This window comes from Podarcis bocagei (genome assembly GCF_964188305.1).
Source record: "Podarcis bocagei genome assembly, chromosome: 1".
NCBI classification, from domain to species: Eukaryota; Metazoa; Chordata; class Lepidosauria; order Squamata; family Lacertidae; genus Podarcis; species Podarcis bocagei.
Window position 1 is genome coordinate 111,512,927 of NC_138125.1, and position 23,914 is coordinate 111,536,840.

Here is a 23,914-nt window from a genome sequence, read left to right on the forward strand (position 1 = left end):
GCATGCACGACAGATGGTCATCCAAGCTCTGCTTAAAAACCTCCAAGGGAGGAAAGTCCACAACCTACCGAAGGATTCCGTTCCACTGTCAAAAGAGCTCTTACTGTCAGAAAGTTATTCCTGATGTTTAGTTGTAATGGCTAAAGTGACCTACAAACAAAATATTTTTAAAACATACAAAAAATGAAAATTCAACACACTTAACAACAGATCATTAAACCACAAAGATATAAAACAGGAAGAAAACAAGCCAAACATCTTAAGCCGCAAGAAAAGTAAGTTTAGAAGCTGGCAGCAGCGAGCTAAACTCTAAAAGTTGGCTGCAACAGAATAATCTTCAATAGCTGTCTAAAAATAAGCTAAAAGGTAACATCAAATGCATGCGTTGGTGGAATTGTGCCAAATGGCCATGACCCCTTAACACTAACATCAGCCACACATCCGACCCAGTGGTTACACTTTCTGTAACAGTGTGAAGGGCCTTAGCTCACATATAGAGGTGTACACCTGGGGCAGGAGTGGGAGATTTTCTGGGGGTGTCAGAGGCTGGACTGAGGAGGAATGGTGGGAGCCTTCCCCCCTTCTCCTGAACCGTCCCAGGAACAGGAGGACAGTATAGATTTAGAACAGTGGTTTGCATAGTTCAGAGGTCATAGTTCAGAGGCTGCAGAGGTCATAGTTCAGAGGCTGCAGAGGGGAGAAGCTGGGAAATATTGGAAGAGCAACAGCAGGAAGAAGAAGCACCAGGGGAGAGACAGCTGACAGACTCAGTGTCTTTGGAAAGCATTCCTGACCACCACCCCCGGACCAGGCAATCACTGAGGGTAGTGGAACAGAGAGCTCAAAGGCAAAAAGCTCAGATTAGCTGACACAAGGTTGACGTCGAACAGGAGAGATGGAGGGGGTTGGACTTTACTCGGAGCAACACCATTATTTGGTAGAGACTGCATTCCTTTCCCTCTCTCTGTGAATACTGAATAAATTACGTGGTAAGAACTCTCCTTGGTTATCTGCTTCTGGGCTGCCACTGGGGGAGGGATCGGATTCCAGTGCCTGACAAGGGGTTGCATTGGTCGGGGTCAGATGCAAAAGTGGCTAGAGCAAAGAATGGGACTCTTACCATTGGCTCCATTCCAGCTGTGCAAACGCTAGGGGGTGTCTCCCCCCCCACACACACACCACAACACACTTCTCCATTCAGGAAAGCAAGAGGTAGTCTTGTCTTTAAAATATATAGAAGATTCTCACTACCAAATATGAGAGCTGATGAAGATGCAGCTGCTGTTGCATGGGTATCTAATAACCACTCCTCTGTTAAACAGCTATGACAAACATCAGGGCTGGAGCCGAAGGATATAAGAACATAAAAAGAACTCTGCTGTATCAAACATTGTGAAATATACTCGGAGTCGAGAGTGGATTTCATGCTCTTTATTCAGCTCATAGTGGTGAGGAGGAATGGAAGTTCCCCAGAATGTCTGTCTTATGTACATTATTTACACAATGGGCCCCACGTGATTGGCTAATACTGGGATTCTCCTGTAGGCCAATCAGGCTGCGGATTCCCTTCAACCTGGAGCTGGATTGGATGGCTCCTGTGGACCAATCAGACTGCTGCATTCTGAATCCTATTGTTCTAGGACGAATCAGACTGCTGCCTTTTGAATCCTATTCAACTCAGTATATAACACATTGGCTCGTCTAGTCCAGCATCCTGAGTGCCTATGCGGCCCCAACTGCATGTTTATGTGAAGCCCGAAAGGAGGACCTAATGCAAAAGGCTACACCTTTGCATATGATGTTTTAAACAAAGCCACTCCCCTCAACTGGCGAAAGTCACTTAGCTTGCAGCATCCATGGCTTCTTCTGCAGACACAGAGAGGGCATTTGGGATGGTTCAGTGAAAATCAAGAAATCAACTAGGACTTGAAAAGTAGCAAGCCCTCTGTATTTCTGTTTCAGATTCTGAATAAAAACAGCAGGAGCAGGGAGGATAAAACTGACTAATTTTAGAAGTTTAAAGGCAGCCTTTGCTGTTGTCTTTTATGCCTGCTAACAGAGCTTTAAAACCAGCCCAGAAAACTCAGGAGGACTGTTTTAAATGTAATCAGTTTATGACATAACTTTTAAAGCTGTTCAGTTGTTGACTAAAACTTATGCAGTGTTTTATGTGCTGATTATTGATTTACTCATGCATTCACTCATTCATTTATATTAGTATGTTATTGAAAGTACAAGTACAAAGGTGAAAAATAAATACGGTATCTACACAATTAATATGGATTATTGTGAATCAATATTAACAAAACTTTATAATCTATTGTTTATCATTTATAATCTGTGGTTTAAGAATAGCCTTGCTGATACATTCTCAAGGATTATAACTCACTTCTCTCTGTCTGCTACTCCAAAATTCTTTAAACGTCCATTCCTGTTCAAATTTATTTATATATAAAATCTTTCCTGTAGCGTAAAAATACTGTTTATCTAAAATTAAAAAGGATTGGCATGGTTATTTAAGGAATATATAAAAATACTGAGAAACTTGATTTATATCAATGTTTTAAACAGGCCTTTCTTTTTCTTGATGACTTAAATCACGATTTAAATTTGAAATTTCAGATCAGTGATTACATTCATGTTGATATAAATCTATCCACCCACTGTGCAGCCATTTCTACACACAGGGAGTTGTGAACACACTTTAAAATGCCAGTTTGGCAATGAGTAAATGCTACATAGTGCCATAAATACTGCCAGTGGAACTCTGCTATTATGGGAGAGTGGAATGGAAAAGCTCTTTACACTAATTTTGCAAACTTACCATAATCACTCTTTTCAAATGGAAGTGTAAACACCCCTTCATTTCATCAAATAAATAAAATGTGATTGGCATTCATTTCCAGTGTGGTGAAGGGTTGCCATACGTCTGGAATTTCCTGGACCTATCTGGGCAGAAATTGGTGAAATACCTGGACGTATCGCAGCCCATGGCAGCAGTGTCGTTTTTGCCGATTTCCCTCAGAAATAAAAAAAGTTGAACTTCATTTTTATCTGAAATATCTTTATTGGGACAAAGCGAAAACCACAAGGCACCTTGGAAGCTACCTTCCAAGATTCACAGACCTCTTGCTCTGTATAACCCATGGTTTCTAGGGTTTAGCCTCATGCTGCAACCTTGCTAAACGGGTCTGAGGAAGATCACTGATCAGATAGGAGAATGTCTGGGAATCCCCTGAATGCCTTTTTGAAGTCCGCAATAAAAGGAACATGGGATATGAGTGTCATAGAATAAGTAGTTTACTAAGATTTTTTGCTTGCTCCTACTGAAGAAGGCATTGTTCTGTTCACTGTCCCTCCTTGCATTTTGCCCTGAATGGACCAAGAACCCTTTGCTTTCATCTGCAATATTAATAGTGACAAAGTATTCACTTCAAATTGTTGCCCCTCACCTTCCCTTTCGCTCATTTGCTCGCCGATAAGCGGCGTGCTATCATGTTATCACGGGCAATGAGTAGAGGGGCTATTTTTGTCCCGCACTCGAGGCAACGCATGATGAGATGTCAGCATGTGTGAGCGGAGATAGCATGTCTTGTCATGTGCTGATAGGCAGTACCCGGCTACGAAAATGATGCCTTTGTCTTTATCGCCGCCGCAGTCTTTCATAACAAGCTGCGACTCTGGTTCATCACAAAGGGAACTGTCACCCTCAGGCACTGGCCTTGGGTGTCTTTTCATTGCCTGTGCGGGTGAGGTCTTTCATGGGCCATGAAGCAGAACAGAAACTCCAGACAGACTATTCTGTGTGTGTTTGTGTACATCCACTGATGGCTTTGCAACAGCGGGAAACACTTCCACTTGGACCAGGTGGGACACTTGGTTTTCGCAAATCCATCCTGTCAACTGCATCCCTGAAAGCATTGGCGTATGGGGGGGGGGGATAGAGGATGTTGCCCCAGGTGCAAAATTGTTAGGGGCACAGCATTTCAACACCTGGTGCTGCCTCAATTCAGCTGCATGATTCCATTGCTGGGCTTCATTGAAAACAGCTTCTCCATGCGAACCAGAAAGTGACCTCTCCAGACAATGAAATGACTCTACTTTTCTTAGCTCTCTGGCTGCACTCTCCATTCAGATGCCATTAGGCAGCTGAATGCACATGCATACTCCATCCAATTCCCTCCCTCCCATCCACTCACCTCTCTGCATGGCCCTGGGGTACCGGCAACCCAAGCAACACCACTGCCTGAAAGTATTCCCCTGAAGGTTTGAGTGGGGTGAAGCTTGGAACAGTAGATAATAAGGTGCAGAAGACTGAAGTAGGTGGTGACTGGTGAAATCTGGGTGTTGTGCTGAAGCAAGCAGAAGTGTGCCCCACTAGCAACAGTCCCAGGGGTCTGAAGACACAAGAGGCCCACACACTGCTGAAACTAAGCCTGGGTCTGGGTGGATGGGTGATTGTGTGAGAAATAAGTGACTATCACCTTGAGTTCCCTGATGGAAGAAATGTGGGGTATACATGTAAGAAAACAAACATCATACATATTCTCTCTCTCTCTCTCTCTCTCTCTCTCTCTCTCTCTCTCTCTCTCCATACACACACACACACACACACACACACACACACACACACACAGTGTGTGTGTGTGTGTGTGTGTGTGTGTGTGTGTGTGTTCTTGGCATAGACCCAGACTTGACACATTGGATTAGCTTACAAGGAGAATGAAAGGGGAAGGGGAGAGACATGAAAGTTTTCAGTGCCTGGGTGCTATGAAACAGAATATAATTAGAAAAGAAAGTGGCAGCAATCAATTGTGTTTTGGTGATAATTTATTTATCATGGTGTCATTCCAAGCAGCAGATAAATTAATTAGTGTCAGGGTCTGAAGAGGGAATACATACTGTTATTGTAAGTGGGTGATGATGACAACAGTGCTAATGGGAGTCCATATGTTGGAGGAATCAAAAAGTGCTGCTTCTTTGCCATGAACAGAGTTATTAGTTAGCATTAAATCATGACTTATCTGGGAAGAACTGTTAGCACACCGAGCTTTGCACTTCTGTTTTTAAGAAACTGCTCCCCTTCCTAAGAAACGTCAAGGAACAATCTGAAATGTTTCCAGGAGATACTACAGGAAGTCTACGGGTTGTCATGAATAGTTATTTCCTTGCACCAATGTTGCTGGGCCAAAAGACTCTCATCCTCACAAAGGATACTAGGCAGATCCTGTTTACTTCAGCAATCTGTGTGGCCATGGGACATTCTACTGCCGGAGCTGGGAGTCTGCAGACCAAATTAAGCGATATTTTGGGGACATTAAGATATGAATATTTCATGAGCACTTTTCGTGGGCTTGCATTTGAACTACGGCACTTAACGTAGACATCTGCACATTTGCTTTTCCTTGGGATTTTGCGGCTTTAGTAATTTGGGCTGCTGGTGCTCCAAAAGTCCCCCTCTGGATTCTGTTAAGTGCTAAAGTCAGGAACATTAGCTGCTGCGAGGTGCACAACATTGCAAGCCTCGGTGCAGGGAAAGGAAGGAAGAAGGTCACCACTGGAAACGAGTGAGTGGCAGAGAGAGAGAGAGAGAGAGAGAACATGGCACAAAGATGGTGGGGTTGACTGCCTAGTCATGCCAACCATGCAAGCTCTGCAGGTACAGAGATGAGGAATTAACTTGCAACAGATGTTGGTTTTAATTTTTATAATATTTAAAATCTTAACGTATCATTGGATCAAAGCCAGTCCTTGTTATCTGTATGGGAACTAAGGACATTGTAAATTTGACCTTTGGATTAAAAAATTGCTCTGACTGAGCAATGCCTTATGGGTAAGTAACCTCCCATGTACAATCCCTCTCCCACTGAGGCAGCAGATTGTTGTGGTTAGGGCCGGCCCCACTGTTAGGCGTAGTTGGGCAATTGCCGCAGGTGAGAGATGCTACTTGGAGATGCTGGGGATTGAACCTGGAACCTACGACATGCAACGCAAATGCTCTAGCACTGAGCTACATCCCTTTGCCTGCCGCAGCCTTTTTCTGGAGTTGGTGTATTTGAAGTATTTGAAGTTGGCAGTGGTGCAGGTTCTTTGGATTGCAGCCTTCATCTTTCTCGTTATTAACTCAGCTAAATGTGTGTGTTTTACAAAAGGGGAAAAAAACTTGACACTTTCCGTATTGTTCCTAGCTGTGCTGCGTCTGCAAAGGAGGGGAATTGTTTTTCTAGGAATAGCTGTTTGTTTCCGTCAGGAATTGGTTCTGTTGTTGGACTGACAAGGTAAATGAAAACCTTCAAAGAAAACAAATGCAAGGTAAGACAGTACCATATTGCCAGGTTCCTGCCTCCATCTGCGGGCGATGGAGTGAGGAGAAAGGTATGTTCCCAATTCTCATGTTTTTTCTGCAGGGGAGCGATAAACCCAGCGACTGTCCCCAGAGAGTGGCAGCTCTTTCATTGACCAGCTGCCTTCAATTGCAGCAGGTATCTATAAATCCACAGGGGAAAGAGAGAAACATTTGAACAGATGAGTCTCCTGTGTTTCTATCCCTCTCCCCTGCAAAGCAGAATTCTGAAGCATCTGTAAATGGTGTGCTGTCAAGGACCACATTTAACAAAGGTAGTGGCATTGTCACCGCACAGTTGAAGAGGATAAATGTCCTGGAAACAAGTGTAGATTACTACCTATCTACCCAGAAGAAAGAAAATGTGCCTCTTTTCCTTTGCACCTAAAGAACACAGGACTGCAGGATCAGGCCAATGACCTATCTGGTAGGTCTCCCAAATGCCCGTTGGAAACCCACAAGTGGGACCTTGTAAGTGACAGTGTCTTGACAGCTGGAAGGGCAGCTTAGCAGCCACAAGCCACAGGCAAGGTTAGTTTGAGCGGAGCAGGCAGTTGCAGTGCCGGATTTACGTATAAGCTAAACAAGCTATAGCTTAGGGCCCCACTTTCTTGGGAGGCCCCAAAAATTTAAAGGAAAAGAAATGGATGTACATTTCCAAAATATAAGATAAAAAACAAATAAAATAAAACCTACATACAGCAACAGTGTTTTGTGATGTGTAGGCTCCTATAATGTAAGTAATGGGCCCCACCTGCTAGCCTGCTCCCTAAAATATCACTGGTTTGCTATTATTATTTCATGTTATAGCACGTTTCTAGAGACTAGATTATGAGTCTTTGTAAATTGTGTTTCTAAAAGGAACTTTTGTTATTGCCAAATGCCAATGTGTTTGCATTATTAAGTTTGTTATTAAGAAAAAATCATTTTAAGTTAGAGCTTAATAACTATTTTACTATTAATATACCGTATTTCTTAATTGTATTTCACTTCAACAATTACTTTGATAAAATACATATTTTGCTATGTGCAAATGGCTTTAGATACCTATTAGGTCCATAAATTACCATATAGCATATATTGAACACAAAAAACAGCAACAATTTGTTTTTGACAAAGGACAGCTGGACATATAAAGGACCTCATTATCTTCAGTAGCTTAGGGCCTCATCAAACCTAAATCCGGCCCTGGGCAGTTGTGAAGTCTGAGAAATTTAATCTCAGCCACACATTTAGTCAATGGCATTATGCAATCCACTGTGCTTTCAACCACAGCTTCCTCCCCAGCATCATACGCAGTTTATGGAACAATATAATACCCGACTACCTTGCAGGGCTCTTGCAACTTAGAAAGGTTCTCTGCAATATTTTTGGTCAAGCTGGCAGTCTCATTACTTATTGCTTGACTTCCTAAGCACTTATTTCTGGTGCAGCGTGTCTTAGGATGGTTAAATCATGTGCTTAAATGCTTAGGTTGGAGTGACACTTCCCCTCCCCCCCAAAAAAATATTTTTTATATGTAATATCTATATTCCACTCTTCCTTCCAAAGGAGCCCAAGGCAGCAAACACAACAGTGACAAAACAATACAGTTTAAAATAAAAACACCTAAAAATAATTAATCATCTAAAAACATCCAAAACAATCTGTTCTCACAAATGATATAATCAAGGTTGCCAAGAACAGTATCTTCCAGCCACCAAATGCTTGGGAGAACAGGAATGTTTTAAAGTCCCTCCTGAAAGTTATTAGTGAGGGAGACAGAGATACCACACCAGGAAGGGCATTCCACAAATTGAGCACCGCCACCAAGAAAGCCCTATTGTGGGTCAACACCAGGCAGGCAGGCAGGCAGGCAGCAGCCACAGGCAGCATCACCAACAGGGCCTCCCCTGCCGATTGTAGGACTTGAGATGGTTGATATTGGGGAAGGCACACTTTTAGGTACTCGGGTCCTCAACTGCCATGGGATGAATCCAAATGATAAAGCTTGTGGATGTCCAATGCATCTGCTCCCCAAGAACAATCACAATTCAGAATGGCCTTTTTTTTTAATGTGACCAATTTTTGTTTGCTGATCCTCAATTCTATAAGGATGCAGGGATATGGACCTACTTGTAGCCTTAGCTCTTAATCTGAGGCCGTTCTATGGGTATCTCCTTTGAGGGAGGCTTGGGAGATGACTACAATGGATTTTTCAGCTGTGGCTGATCATTTGTGGAATACCCCCTGGAGCTTTCACTGACATCATTTCAGTGTCAAGTAAAAACATATATTTTTCCCATGCTTTGGGTGGACTGTAATGACGTTGCTTGCTGTTAGTTGTGCTGATCAACCCTTTGCCTGCTGTTATTTGTGGATTTTAGGAATAGCATTACTATAATGTATGTTTACTTAAACTTATTCTCTCAAACATGTTGTAAGTTGCTTGGAGATATTTTGTGTGTGACAAAAGACTGCCAAGTAGAAGTGGTGTCAGGAGTTCAGTCCTACGCTCGAGTAGGACCCTGGCAGAGACACATGCCAGACTGGCATGTTCTCTCCCTCCTGGTCAATCGTTCAGGAGCTTCAAAAGCTTTACTCAGCCCTAGAAATGCTATAAGGATTTAAGTATAAATAGATTAATAGAGCTTTAAAGGGAAAAATATGGTTAGAATGTGTTAAGACAATTATAGGATAGAAAACAGAGGAAGATGGAAAGGAATTGCTGAAATAATTAACAGAAGTGGAATACAAAAAGGGAGGTGTGAGGAGGTCGAGGAAATAAGGGAAAGAAAGATAAGATGTTGAAATTGGATTGTGTTTTAAATGGTTTTTGTTTTGTTTTGTTTGTTTTTTATTTTGTATTGTATTGCATGTTTTTTTCTTTTTTGGTTTTTTGTAGTGTTGTGTTTAATTTGTTGGAAATCTAATAAATATTTTTTTTAAAAAAAAAAAGCTTTACTCAGCCCGAACATCACAGCGACTGATGCCAACCGACACCAGCACACTTAGGGATCTGCAGAGTCTTCGCAACTTGCGTGACAGACCTCAGCAACTCAGCATTTTGGCTAATCTACTTTATTTACGTATAAACACACACAGAGCACTGCAACATGGCTCCCTCTCTCTCTAGCATCAGACAGCAAAGAGAAAAAGTACAAAGGACAATAGCCCCACTTCACGGAACACAGTAACACAAACATCCTGTCTCCGTCACTTCCCACTCTGTGGAGTCAAAACATATACAGTCATGTGAAAGACAAAAATCCCATGAAGCCAATCATGGAGCAGGAATTCTAACAGATAATACATGGTGGACAAATTTCTTCCTCTGATTCCACAGTTATTCATTTATTTTCAGAAGCTGTGTACACCACACATGAAAGGAGACCTCTTTTATATCTTTGGACCAGCATCTGTTACCAACAGCCTGCAAGCATTCACCTACAAACTTCCCGGATTCAAGGAGAATACTTTTATGAAGCTCAAAAATGGCATTCTCTTTTGTCAAAGAACACGAGGGCTGCTTGGTATGATGTAGGATTTGGCTGAATCCCAAACTGAATCAGGCTACTTTCAACCAATTTGTGTCTTGCTCAGATTGGGCCGAGGCAGCTACAAATAGTTACAGAGCAGACCGGGTTGTCCCAAATCAATCTGCAGAGGTTTGTGCCTATATGCAGCTCAAAACAGTCTCTCAGAAAGCCAGAGGGAGTGCCTCCAAAGTATCACAATTATCAACTAAACCACAAGAAGCAGCCAGCCTAGTGGGGCTACACAATTTTATTATTATTATTATTATTATTATTATTATTATTATTATTATTATTAGCCATCTTGTGGGCATATTAGCCAGCCTTCTGAATTCAGTATTCTTATATTACTACTACTGCTGTTTCCAACTGATAACCACAATACATAATATGAAATACTAATTTTAAAAATCCCCTCACTCACTGCTGCTGCTGGCAATCTGTGCCCTATATGACAGGATCTCTTCTGTGACTTTTATGGTACTTTTTCTCCTTGCTGAGCATCTGCCCCTCAAAAGGCTCCTGTGGTTGAATTATTTCCCCCTATGCATATCTTCATGCTGCTGCCTACCAGTGTCTGCACACAGCTTTCCCACTCTCTGTCTCTTGTTACCTAAAGCTAACGCAGCACTGACTCCCTGTTGGCCTGAGTCCGCTTTTACTGATAAGCCGATTACATGAACACATCTCATGGGAGTAGAGACACCACCTTGCCAAAAAAGGTCTGTATAGTAAAAGCTATGGTTTTCCCAGTAGTGATGTATGGAAGTGAAAGCTGGACCATAAAGAAGGCTGATCGCTGAAGAATTGATGCTTTTGAATTATGGTGCTGGAGGAGACTCTTGAGAGTCCCATGGACTGCAAGAAGATCAAACCTCTCCATTCTTAAGGAAATCAGCCCTGAGTGCTCACTGGAAGGACAGATCCTGAAGCTGAGACTCCAGTACTTTGGCCACCTCATGAGAAGAGAAGACTCCCTGGAAAAGACCCCGATGTTGGGAAAGATCGAGGGCACAAGGAGAAGGGGACAGCAGAGGACGAGATGGTTGGACAGTGTTCTCGGAGCTACCAGCATGGGTTTGACCAAACTGCGGGAGGCAGAGGAAGACAGGAGTGCCTGGCGTGCTCTGGTCCATGGGGTCACGAAGAGCCAGACACGACTAAACGACTAAACAACAATAACATGATGATTATGAACAGGACCAGCAGCTTCCCATGAAGCAGCATGTAGAACTTTGGAATGGTAGTTTCAGAAAGGATTTTCATTTTCCTGCTTCCAGTCTCCATGCCTGTATCTCACCACCAGTCTGGGGAATGAGGGTGGTGATGCCACACAGTGGTACCTCTGGTTATGTACTTAATTCATTCCGGAGGTCCGTTCTTAACCTGAAACTGTTCTTAACCTGAAGCACCACTTTAGCTAATGGGGCCTCCCGCTGCTGCCGTGCCGCCACTGCACAATCTCTGTTCTCATCTTGAAGCAAAGTTCTTAACCCGAGGTACTATTTCTGGTTTAGCGGAGTCTGTAACCTGAAGCGTATGTAACCTGAGGTACCACTGTATTTGCATTTGGGTTTTTTTTTAAAAAAGGGGGGGAAACAAGGTCAGCACTGATTATGAATAGGAGAGTCAATTTCACAAAATGAAGTCCTGTGTCTGGACTGATCACAAGTGTGTGGATGTGTCAGAACCAGATTCTCATCTTAACTGACTTTTACACAGAACGTGTTGCGAAAAGCACTGGATGAAACCAAGCGAAAGGACAATTCTGCTAGCCAGCATTTCAGCTGCCTCATGAGGAGAGCTGCAGCTGGGGTCAAGGTAGCGTTATTGTACTGGGCAGTAATATTTGCAAATTCAAAGACACCACGGTCTGTAGTCATGAAATGTTTTCCAGTAATAGAAAATAATAAGAGGTCATCTGAGTGCTTAGAGAGAGAAGCACTGCTGTGCAGTGTGAATTAATGTATCAAGTTCCCCGTCTAAAATATATGTGCAGTTAGAAGTAGGGCAGCAGCGGTGGTGGTGGTGGTGATGGGGAAGCAGTAAGAACTGCTTTATTGTTAATTAGATTTAAAGTTTCATTTAAGGTGAGTATGAATGGCTGGATTGGGTCATCATCTTTACATTCAAAGGAACTGGTGAAAATGGCGTGCAGATGTTTTAAGCAAGAACATTATTTATTTCTTTTGTGATTCCTATGAGTGTGGCCCTCCAGGCCTCTCTACCTGGCCCCTGGGGCTCTCCCAGGCCACTCCCCCCCTTCACAGCCACACCCTTCGCCAGCTCTCCTTCATAGTCTCTTGAGTGTTTTTGCCTGGTTAGAATGTGCCCTGGACTTCAAGAAGAGTTTGGATTTGGATTTGATATCTCGCTTTATCACTACCGAAGGAGTCTCAAAGCGGCTAACATTCTCCTTTCCCTTCCTCCCCCACAACAAACACTCTGTGAGGTGAGTGGGGCTGAGAGACTTCAGAGAAGTGTGACTAGCCCAAGGTCACTCAGCAGCTGCATGTGGAGGAGCGGGGAATCGAACCAAGTTCACCAGATTACGAGTCCACCGCTCTTAACCACTACACCACCCTGGCTCTTCCTTGCCTGGATGGAGGATAGAGAGGGATGCCTGAAGAAATTAGCATGTATTGTTCCACCCACTTGTGCTTCTGGCCCCATCCATCACTGGCATGTGCCCCCTGACCCAGCTCTGTGGAGATAACTTGCTGCTGGCAAGGTAACTACCATTTCTTCTTCGTACCTTCTTGAATCCTTTATTTGCCTATGGGAACTGCACTGATAAAAGCCACCTGGTAAAAAGGTTGCTCAGCTGTCTCTCTCAGAGTGAATTTCCATTCCCAAAGTACTTTGAAAGGAGAGTCTGAATTAGCCATTAGAACAGGAAGTAAATCATCTTGCTCATGCCCAGTATCTATGGTTAATTATTATAAATTACAGATCCTTTTCAAAAGTCATTTTTGGGATAGGAGTGGAAATAGAATGTCAAGCGGTGTGTATTAAATTAATAGCACGACTGCTTAGTGGAACAGGGTACAGATTATAAATTAGAAGGCAGTAATTTTAAATCATTCCCTTACTTGTCTTTCAGCATAATGGGGCTAATATAAACACAGGAGCAATGCACTGGCTGGACTTTAGCCGAGGAAGAATAAGGAACAATAACACTGCCCCTGCCCATTCGAAAAGCGTTTGTTTTGGAGTTGCATCAAGCTCAGTGTTTCAAACATCTGCTAAGGTCTACACCTTTGGTCTCCAAGTTAAAAGCACCACAATGAAAAAGCGATTGTGGGTTCCCGTTCACTCTCTTCCGCAAATACAGTACCAATTATTTATTGGCTGGGAATAACAGCTGCAGGAATCTCAGAGAGGAGCAGGTAGCATATGATGAATCCATTCCCTGATCCTAGCCAGTATTCCAGAAGAACCTGGCAGCAGTCTAGTGTCCTACTTTCAGAGGAAAGTCCTGTATTTGAAGGAACACTCTGTTTAAAGGGCTGCCCCATCCAAGTCCAGTTTAAATATTAAGAACCTTAAGAAGAGACCATGGCAGGTCTTGAACATCTACAATTAGAATATCAAACAGGAGCACAAGTCCCCTTCAGACTGGTATTTTTTGGGTGGTGTATTCTGCAACATTGGTGCAATAATAATGGATTGGTAGTGGGTTTATACAATCATCCACACATCATTCTGGTTTGTTAGTTGATGCTTACCCAATGTTACCACATTATTGCCATTTGGAAGGGCAATCTTCAGCTATAACACAATGAAAGCAGAACAACTACCGCAAACCAGAATATTCATACAATCGAAATTTAGCAGGAAGGTATGGGGACATACACTGACTGGAATATTTTGCAGGCATAACCAATATTAAAAGTGAGTATGACTGCCCCAATGCCATCAATAACACAAATTGTCACGAATACACGCTAGAAATTTCATTTGGAGGAGCACCAAATCACAGTCTTCATCTGGTACGATAAGATGGTGTGCATTTCTGTTTAAATTATACTAATTATTTGCATCTGTAGATATAAATTAGCATAGGCAAAAATGCGTTTTCTTGTTGCAGCAGTGCATTTTTCCTATTTTTAAATATATAATTTTTATTAAATTTTCTTTTACAGTTTATAATATTTAAACATCCTTAAAATATCAATAACTTCCATTCTTCTCTTTCCATGGTTCATTTTGCATATCATAAATCCCTGCATCTTCTGTCAGCTTAGGTTGCCGTTCTTCCTTAGCTGGGACCTCGCGCTTCTTCCATTTTGGGGCTAATGCATTTTTCCTATTTGTCCATAATGCATAATTGCATAGCCTACCTTCTACTTGATAGGTAGGCTAGAGGACACTCTTGGATGTAACATCTGGCTGGCACCAACCTTTCTCCATACAACCACGTGTCAATGTACATGGTAATGTGGCAAAAATAAGCAGGATTTACAGGTAGTGATGGAGCACCTAGGTGTGACTGTCGGAACCTGCGTTCGTTTGACCGAGCGACTCCTCCGGAATCGCCCTCCGACGTGATTAACGACCTGAGACTTTGATAAGGCTCCAAGCACGTTCCCATTCAGCAGAGTTTCAAAGCAGCAGAAGTGATGAGATTTATGAGCTACATCGCAAGGGTTTATTTTCTAGCTACACAGACAGAAAAGAAAGCAGAGAACAACTGAAAGAACAAAGGAACAGGAAACCAGTAACGTCACAACCATCTCCCGTCTCCCGTGAGACTTCCAACAGTCTGGAATGTGTGGAATGCAAAACAGAGTCTTGTGACTCCAAAGCACTGCACAGTGGCAACACACAGAAACCAACAGTAACACCGGACTTTGGGTGTTTGCACCTTCATGGATTCAATTTGTGTTGGTGTCCAACACAAGAATTCCTCCCTGGTGATTTCTGCAAGGTCAAGGAGGAGGAAACTGGCAGCCAGGGCTGCATGCTAGACTAGCAGTAAGAAGGCAGGCATGTGGGGCTGGTTCACGTTTGGTGGGGCAGTGCCCCATTTCCCCCAATTGGCAGGTCTCTACCACACATTTTCATCCAGGGAACCACAACAAGGAAATTAAGCCCACAGGGATAGCAGAGCATTGATTTCTGTGCCATAGTTTCCCCACCACAGCGGCTGACTGGATTGATAAGGAAGACATCAGGTCCCTAAAAGTTGAGTTGGGGACAATGTTAATTTTAGTTTTGCCTCACTGGGAGACCTGGGGAATTAAATCTCTTGATTTCCAGCCATCTGTTTCCTTGCCACAATAGAAAATGCAGTTGTGCTCTTTTTGAAAAGCCTCCTCCCCCCTATAAAAAAGGGGGGTTGATACTGTGGGAGTTTAGCAAGAGCGAACAAAAAATAGAAGTCGCTAAGGATCAGATGTAAATTTTGGTTTCTGTGAAAAAGGAGAATCTGCTGGAAGACAGCTACAAAGGGCAGCAAGGCAAGGAACAGGGTGAAGAGGACACCCACAAACAGATGGGGAAAGCTGCAAGGTGGCACTGCAAGAGCTGAACTAGCAAAGATCTATTCTGCAATGCAACCTTAAAATGGGATTATGTCACTTAAATACTCATGGCTTGCACCAAAGAATCCAGGGACAAGAGGTAGATTTAGGGCAGCACAACAAGTTCTGCCACACTGTGTTCTGAGCTCAGGGGGCTCCGTAGGGTTTCGCAACTGTTACGAGATGAATTTAGCATAACAGGAGGCAAGATGTGTGTGCGCCAAATTTTAGCCTCACACAGGGCAGCACTGAAATTTGAAAGACCAAAATCTGCCCCTGCTGGGACCTGTAGTTCGTTAAGGGTGCTGAGAGTTGTGAGGAGACCCCCTATTCCTCTCCCAGAGCTATAATTCCCAGAAGGGCTTAACAATCCACCCATGTTCCCAAGGAACTCTGGGAACTGTACTTCTTTGATGAGAATAGGGATATCCTAACAGGTCTCAGTACCCTTAACTCTGTGTCAAAATAAAAAAAATCCTTCCTGTAGCACCTTAAAGACCAACTAAGTTAGTTCTTGGTATAAGCTTTCGTGTGCATGCACACTTCTTCAGATATCTGAAGAAGTGTGCATGCACACGAAAGCTTATACCAAGAACTAACTTAGTTGGTCTTTAAGGTGCTACAGGAAGGTTTTTTTATTTTGACTATGGCAGACCAACACGACTACCTATCTGTAACCTTAACTCGTGTGTGTGTGTGTGTGTGTGTGTGTGTGTGTGTGTGTGTGTATTTGTTTCTGATCCATTACCAAGAAACCAAGGGCCAAGATGGATTTCCTTTTCCCTCTCTATGGTCCTTAAAAGTTGTAGGTTAATACATATGGCTTTTTATGGTGAGTGATGACCAGATCCATTCAAAACTGCTGAGTTCCTCTTGCAGAACCCACCTTTGGTTCTGTACCTAGACCCCATCCAGGTACCAGGATGTTTGAGTTGGCATCCCTATCAAGACGGAACCATTCTCAGTCCCATTCTCAGGTGGAATTCTGTTTCTGCTAGCAGATGCCTTCTGGGTGCCTTATCAAGCATTTTCGCAGTGTGCCTTTTCACAACCCGATTTTGCTCTCAGCTGGCATATTAGTATATTTTAATTGTATGGTTAAACAAAGCATTTCGCTCCAGCAACAGATGAGACAAATATCACCAAGGCAAACTTTAGTTACACACAGCTTCCCCGCCACCAGCTCTTCAGTGCTTAACCATGTGCATTTAGAGTGGGTGGGCTCTGGCTGTTTTCAGGGCCAACTTGGTACGGGAGAGAAGAGTCACAGCTACGCAGTTAGATCCCTTACGTCTTCAACTCTAGTCCAATGACTATGCACAACGATTGCTCACATAGCTGAGTAGCTCATGCTAAGAAGAAGCAATCCTGGTGTGTAGAATCATAGAATTGTAGAGTTGGAAGGGACAGTCCAATCCCCTGCAATGCATCCATTTGGCTTTCCCGTCTCTGCCTTCAACACTACTCCATCCCTTACCCCACCAGTGGAACAAAGCCGTGATGAAGAAGAATCATGAGTAAATGTGGTTAGAAGACCACCACCACCACCATCAGCAACAGCATCAAACAACACTAAATCCCGTCTTTCTGCTCTAAGAAAACAATTGAAAACATGTTTGAAACTGTTGAGTAATTTAGACTGTATCACAAAATCAAACGAGGATGTGCGTGGCCTACCATTCTGCATGCTGATCGGGGTCATTTTGAACAGTTTATAGCAGATGGGTAGGAGAACTTTGTCGGTTTCTAACATGCATTTAATTGGGAACAGGGGAGAACCACCCAGAAGCCGCCACATCTTCTGAAAATGACAGGAAAGGTTCTCACCAGCTACATGAATAAATCCAGCATGTCTTATATTATACAACCACAAAAGCTTGCAAATCAAAATGACACATAGGAGCTACCTTTTCTACAGTCTCTCTTTTACCACATTTCTGGCGAGCTTCCTTCAGACCTGCTTAACTTCATTGCCATGTCAAAAGTTAAGGGATAGTGCAAATATAACACAGAACCAATGGCGGCTGGTCCCATTGGGACTGGTAGGGTGGAAGGCAGGGAGACTAACAGTAGGTGGAGCCAGAGGCAACTAATCCTACTTCTGTCCTCATCTTCTTCCCTGCCAAGTTCTACAAGGGCAACATGGAGAGTAAGACAGAGGAAGCTGATAGTCAGTGCCACCCCATGGACGGGACGTGAGTAAGAAGCCAGGCCAGCCAGATGGAGGTTGGTGAGGCAGTGCCCTACTTTCCCATAGAGGCTGACCTGGAATGAGAGGGCAATTATGGATCAGGGTCCATTGTGTGCTTGGAGAAAGATTTGTCAAACTCGTTGCATTTCTGGCACATTTAGAGCCCACAGACGGCCCTGGATTTGGGGAGCTGAATAATAATAATAATAATAATAATAATAATAATAATAATAATAATAATAATAATTTATTATTTGTACCCCACCCATCTGGCTGGGTTTCCCCAGCCACTCTGGGCGGCTTCCATAGAAACCAAAAATACACTAAAATATCACAGATTAAAAACTTCCCTGAACAGGGCTGCCTTAAGATGTCTTCTGAATGTCAGGTAGTTATTTATCGCTTTGACATCTGATGGGAGGGCGTTCCACAGGGCGGGCGCCACTACCGAGAAGGCCCTCTGCCTGGTTCCCTGTAGCTTCGCTTCTCATAATGAGGGAACCACCAGAAGGCCCTCAGCACTGGACCTCAGCGTCCGGGCAGAACGATGGGGGTGGAGACGCTCCTTCAGGTATACTGGGCCGAGGCCGCTTAGGGCTTTAAAGGTCAACACCAGCACTTGGAATTGTGCTCGGAAACGTACTGGGAGCCAATGTAGGTCTTTCAAGACCGATGTTATGTGGTCTCAGCGGCCGCCCCCAGTCACCAGTCTAGCTGCCGCATTCTGGATTAGTTGTAGTTTCCGAGTCACCTTCAAAGGTAGCCCCACGTAGAGCGCATTGCAGTAGTCCAAGCGGGAGATAACTAGAGCATGCACCACTCTGGTGAGACAGTCCGCGGGCAGGTAGGGTCTCAGCCTGCATACCAGGTGGAGTTGGTAGACAGCTGCCCTGGATACAGAATTGACCTGTGCCTCCATGGACAGCTGTGAGTCCAAAATGACTCCCAGGCTGCGCACCTGGTCCTTCAGGGGCACAGTTACCCTATTCAGGACCAGGGAGTCCTCCACACCAGCTCGCCCCCTGTTCCCCAAAAACAGTACTTATGTCAGGATTCAACTTCAATCCATTAGCCGCCATCCATCCTCCAACCGCCTCCAGGCACTCACACAGGACCTTCACCGCCTTCACTGGTTCTGATTTGAAAGAGAGGTAGAGCTGGGTATCATCTGCATATTGATGGACACCCAGTCCAAACCCCGTGATGATCTCTCCTAGCGGCTTCATATAGATGTTAAAAAGCATGGGGGAGAGGACGGAACCCTGAGGCACCCCACAAGTGAGGGCCCAGGGGTCTGAACACTCATCCCCCCCCACCACTTTCTGAACACGGCCCAGGAGGAAGGAGCGAAACCACTGTATAACAGTGCCCCCAGCTCCCAGCCCCTCTAGACGGTCCAGAAGGATGTTATGGTCGATTGTATCAAAGGCCGCTGAGAGATCCAGCAGAACTAGGAAACAACTCTCACCTTTGTCCCTAGCTCACCGGAGATCATCAACCAGCGCGACCAAGGCAGTTTCAGTCCCATGATGAGGCCTGAATCCCAATTGGAAGGGATCCAAATGGTCCGCATCCTCCAGGCGTGCTTGGAGTTGTTCAGCAACCACCTGCTCAATCACCTTGCCCAAGAATGGAAGATTTGAGACTGGGCGATAGTTGGCCATACTGGCCGGGTCTAAAGATGGTTTTTTAAGAAGCGGTTTAATGACCGCCTCTTTCAGCGGATCTGGGAATGTTCCCTCACAGAGGGAAGCATTCACCACCCCGCAGAGCCCATCGCCCAGCCCTTCCCGGCTTGCTTTCATTAGCCAGGATGGGCAAGGATCAAGGAGACAGGTGGTTGGTTTCACACGTCCAAGCAGCCTGTCCACATCCTCGGGGGTAGCGGATTGAAATTGATTCCATGCAACTTGACCAGACAGAGCTCTAGCACTCTCCCGCCCCAGCCCTGCTCCCACGGTGGTGTCTAGCTCCTCCTGAATATGAGTGATTTTATCAGCAAAAAAATTTGCAAAATCGTTGCAGGAGATCTTGGGGTCTTTACAAGGCCCCGGTGGTAAAGGTGATTCCGTTAAATTGCGAACCACCTGAAAGAGTCTCCTGCTACTATTTTCTGCAGATGCAATAGAGGCGGTGAAGAAAGTCGTCTTCGTCGTTGCTATCGCCACTTGGTAGGCTCGAAGTTGAGTTCTAACCTGTGTCCGGTCAGTGAGTTTTCTGCCACCGACGCTCTAGCCGTCTCAGCGATTGTTTCATTGCCCTCAGCTCCGAAGAAAACCACGGGGCTGTCCAGGCTCCATGCAATCGGAATGGAGCCTCTGCACGCTATGATCAAGGACTGGTCAAAAGAGGGGCCTGAAAGGAGACCAGGAACACCAGCAAGGTCATACTTCTCTAGGATTGCCATACATCCGGAATTTCCCAGACATAGCTGGAATACGGCAGCTGGAAACAGTGTCCGGGCGGAATCGCTAAAAATGTCTGGGGAAACCCAGAGGTATGACAGCCAATGTCGGAAATCTGGATTTTGCTGAATTTCCTTTAAAATATCTCAAAAAAACTTCTCCTTTTTGAGCTTTTGCAAAATAAGCTCAACATATTATGTGTCTGGATTTTTGCTTTTTCAAATATGGCAACCCTATCCTTCTCCCAATAGCAAAAGACTGTCTGGCTTTTTGCTCATCCACCACCAGTGCTAGGTTTGACTGCTTCAGACAACAGGGCTCCAATTTCAGGTCTGTCATCAGCTTAGAGTCCTTGACACAAGCATTACATTGGTGCAAGAGATCCAGTACCACTCTAGCTGCCTTTTGATGCGATGGAAGAACTGTTAGTCTTGTCTCTCTATTAGCTCTTAGGAAGCAGGTAACACTGTGGTCTAAACCACTGAGCCTCTTGGGCTTGCTGATAGGAAGGTCAGTGGTTCGAATCCCCATGATGGGGTGAGCTCCCATTGCTCTGTCCCAGCTCCTGCCAACCTAGCAGTTTGAAAGCACACCAGTGCAAGTGGCAGGAAGGTAAACAACGTTTCCATGCACTCTGGTTTCCGTCACGGTTTTCCACTGCTCCAGAAGCGGTTTAGTCATGCTGGCCACATGACCCGGAAAAGCTGCCTGTGGACAAACACCAGCTCCCTCTGCCTTAAAAGCGAGCTGAGCGCCACAACCCCATAGTCGCCTTTGACTGGACTTAACCATCTAGGGCTCCTTTACTTTTTACCTACTAGCTCTCCATTCCATTTCCAATTTTCTTTGGTTATAACGTCTTTATGAGGTTGGCTTAGGTCAGTTTCCCCCACCTTGGTGCCCTCCAGATATTTGGACTGGCTGCGGGGCTGATGGAAGTTGCTGTCCAAAATATCTGGACTAGGATGCCAGACCTGGATCCTATTGTGTAGGAAAGCAAGGGATGGATGTGGGCAAATTCAGTGAGATGCACATTAAAACGTTGGCTACAGTGGGGGGAAGTAAGGTTTCAGCTCTCACATTTGAATGCATTCCTTTCTGCAGGGAAGGACGTCCCCTGTGGTTTAGATTCTGGGGAGTGCCCCAGTGCTAAGAAATCACAAAGGCACCGCCAATCCATTTGTAAAGCACTGTAGCCTTTCCCCAGGAAAAGCAGCGTGGATTTGCTGCTCCTTTAGCTGAAAAGCCTTCGCACTCTTGAAAGTTTAATGAGTAATAGGGGATTCATTGTGCTGAGCAAGGTAACCGGAATAAATCTGGAAACAGCAACATAATTGCAAAGCGGGGGGGGGGGGGTTCTCTCTCCACCCCACTCCACCCCACCCCCACCCCCCGCATCCGCTTTGAAGGTAATATTTACTGTGTAAGCAGGCAATTATCATAAAACAAGAGAAAAACCTTTTAAAATAGAAGCTGCCTTAAAATATAGATGGAACAAAGGGGCAAAGGAGTGGCCTCTGCCCTGCTGTCTTCTGTTAAGCCTAGCCTGCCTACCTGGAAAATGAGACATTGGCAGAAGGGAGGGCTTGTCCGCCATCTAGTGTTGCATCACAGAATAACAAATGCTTACAAAATCTGCAGCTTTCCTATACTGTGGTGTCCTCTCATCACCCAGCCACAAAGCGTTCTAACTTTGTTGGGGGCCTTTTTGCCTTCCATCTTATCCACCGGTGCAGATAGGTTAACACTCTGTACTCAATGCGGCCAGCTCTTTAGACGGTAAGGTGTATTATTTTAAAATATGGTAATCTAGTTGTGTTTAGATGGAAGTGAGAGCTGGACCATAAAGAAGGCTGATCACCGAAGAATTGATGCTTTTGAAGGATGGTGCTGGAGGAGACTCTTGAGAGTCCCATGGACTGCAAGAAGATCAAACGTATCTATTCTTAAGGAAATCAGCCCTGAGGGCTCACTGGAAGGACAGATCCTGAAGTTGAGGCTCCAATACTTTGGCCACCTCATGAGAAGAGAAGACTCCCTGGAAAAGACCCTGATGTTGGGAAAGATGGAGGGCACAAGGAGAAGGGGACAACAGAGGACGAGATGGTATGACAGTCTTCTCGAAGCTACAAACATGAGTCTGACCAAACTGCGGGAGACAGTGGAAGACAGGAGTGCCTGGCGCGCTCTGGTCCATGGGGTCACGAAGAGTCGGTCACGACTAAACGACTAAACAACAACAAGTTGTGTTTAGGGGGGGGCTGCCTGCTGAGTGGGGCCATGAACAACTGCCCCAAAGTCCTGCTGGTGCTATCTCAAAAATAGAACTCCCTCCCTCCGCCCAAATTCAAGTGAATAATCAGCACAATTATTTGAAAACAGGAATAGGCTTTTGTGTTTGTGAATCAGCGTTCTCCAGTTATTCTAGTTTCCACAAAAGCTCACAGGCAAGAGCTGGCTGGTCCTTTTGACATTTAAGCTCAATAGCATTCAGGAGGGGAGAGCAACCTTTAAATACTTTTCAAAGTGGGCGCTATTGGTGTCAGAAGTGGAAGCATCTCTCAAAACCCACCCCATGATGGGGGATCTGACACTTACTGGTCTCGGATTCCCCTCAAAAGGGCAGATTCAGCCTGGTGATATTGCCATGCATATGTTTTGGTTGGGTATTTGTAACACAGTCCTGTGCTTCCATGTCTCACAAACCTAGTCATGCTCACTACCCAAATAATACTGCACTAGGCTGAAGCAACAGTGCTGTCTCATTTGTAGAAACAAAAGAGCTCCACTCCCCTACAGCCTCACCTTTCCTGATGGAAGAGCAGAAGAAGAGCTTGGGTGCTGGATCAGGCCAAAGACCCTTCAGGTCCATCGCCCAGCTTCCAACATTGGCCAACCAGATGGGAAGCCCACACAAAGATGCACACTTGCCACTGGCTAGGGATATGTCGATTTTGCAAATCTTGAACCATAAGACCACTCCTCTCCATTTCTACATTAATCTGCAGGTAATTTTTTTCCTTTAAAAATATGGAAATTCTAATTTCAATATGCATCCTTTTGTACTGCATCACAAAATACTTGTTATAAACAAAATTCAACTCAGTGTGCACGTTAACCTAAAATATACACTTTTAAAACACTTTTTTTTGGGGGGGGGTTAAAGCAAAGAACTGTGTAGCAAAATCCAGAGGAATGAAAAATCTGAAAGATAATTAAGTTCCCATCTGTATATTTGTCTGGGAGGTATGAATTAGGTCAGAAATCCTCTTCTTTGGTCCATATAAATTTGCTAACCTGTTTCTTCTTCTGCAAGAACACCTGATGTGCATCTGCATCTCTCTGCTCTCAGCTCCCTATGGCATCATAAGAGCCCAGATCTTTTTGCTCTCTCTCCAAAGAGTATCTCTTGGAATGAACAAACTTTCCTGTGGTGTTAGGATTTCTGAGGCATCAGCTTCTTGATATAATCCCAGGAAAGGGAAGAGACTCCAACCTCTCCAGCGCAGGTGAATAGAAGAAACAAAAAAAAATGACAAGAACTCAGTCATCCCAAAGCAGAGCAGAGGAAAGTGATGAAGTGTCTCTTTTTTTAGGTTAGAACTAACTTCACTGAAATAAAACCATGGTCTGGGGTGTATATTATTTATTAAGCATATTTGTTTTTAAAACTGCTGCCTTTGTTTATATTTTGATAAATTTTAGGTCAACTATTTAACATTTTATTTTATTGCTTTTTTAAAAAAAACTAGTTAGTATTGTTCTATGTCAACCACTTGGATGTTTTTGATGATTAAGCTATATAGAAATCTTACTGAATAAAAGAAGAAGAAGAAGCTCTCAGCTCTCATTGCACCATAGCTGAAGCTATTTATTATGTATTATTATTGCAAGAGATGAGATCTAGAGCTGGCAAAAGATGTTTGAGAACTGAC